The 1,151-nt window shown below is 34.8% G+C and overlaps 1 protein-coding gene across 1 annotated transcript in view; it reads right to left on the bottom strand.

Moving 5' to 3' along the window:
• Nucleotides 1–1,131: 1,131 nt before the first annotated feature.
• foxl1 (forkhead box L1) overlaps nt 1,132–1,151 on the bottom strand; it is a 1,929-nt gene continuing 1,909 nt past the window's right edge. The window contains exon 1 of the mRNA XM_034589303.1: nt 1,132–1,151. This exon is cut by the window's right edge and continues 1,909 nt beyond it. The gene's annotated coding sequence lies outside the window, so the exon portion shown is untranslated.

Here is a 1,151-nt window from a genome sequence, read left to right as displayed (position 1 = left end):
CAGAACTTTGTATTAATAATATTCACACAAAGATATGAGAGATATATAGACATTTTATCAGTAACACTTCAAAACTAGAAAACATGATAAAGATTTAAACACAGCGACGTCTCTTTTGTCAAGAGACATTTTCAACACTGATTCTAAACGATGTCAAAGATCACCTGTCAGTCACTTCGACACGTTCAGCTGCCACAAAGGATATTAGTGATCTCAATCATTTTAATAAAGTGGGAGCAAAAGAAAAGAAATTGATGAACTGCTCAGAAATGATTTTCCATGTGAACTTTGTTTTTACTGCAGGAAGCAAAGCAGTAAAAACTGCAACAACAAAAACAGAAAACAGAACAGAAGATGTTTTTCTTTATGTCATAAATCCACATGTGACAGAGCTGCTCACAACATAACTCTTCATCAGACGCATCATCTTGGTTCATCACGTTGTGGAGTTGAGTTGATTAAACGTCTGCTCCCTCCTGCGTCTTTCTGAGGACTCACCTCTTTACATGAAACCAGTTCATTCTCCAGTTTGGATGTTTGATTATTAGATTTAACGTATTTAGAGTTAAACTGATGTTTGAGTCGGTGACGTCTCTGCACGTTGTAGATTTTAATGTCGGGTCAGTGACTGTGGTTTGGATAACGGTGGAAACTAAGTACATTTACTCGTATACTGTACTTAAGAAACATTTGATGTACTTGTACCTTACTTGAGTATTTCCATGTTCTGCTACTCCACTACTACTTTTACTCTGTTAAATTAATTTGATAACTTTACGTTTCAAACCCGCAGTAATAACACTAAATATAATCCAAAAGTAAATGATAGACGTCTTGAGACTGATTATAATCAGTAGTTTACCTCGAGGAAAATGCACAATGTTCCCAGAAGTACGTAGATTAATAAAGTCTGTTTTCCTCATGGTGGATTATTCCTGATTATCAAACTGGGACAAACAGTGAAACCTCACAGGTCCTGATCATCCTCAATGATCATAAACTTTAAATTACAGAATAACTGACGAGCAAGTTCACAAATACACATTTTCTCTGTTTCTTACAGCTGATGTTTTATTTAAATATCAGTCTGGAGTTTTCCAATAGTTTTCTATTCATGGTTCTGACTTTTGATTTTTAATGAATCATGTTGT

Source organism: Hippoglossus hippoglossus, chromosome 6 (genome assembly GCF_009819705.1).
Source record: "Hippoglossus hippoglossus isolate fHipHip1 chromosome 6, fHipHip1.pri, whole genome shotgun sequence".
Classification (NCBI taxonomy): Eukaryota; Metazoa; Chordata; class Actinopteri; order Pleuronectiformes; family Pleuronectidae; genus Hippoglossus; species Hippoglossus hippoglossus.
Note: the sequence above shows the minus strand (reverse complement) of the source record. Positions and strands in the feature narration are given on the sequence as shown.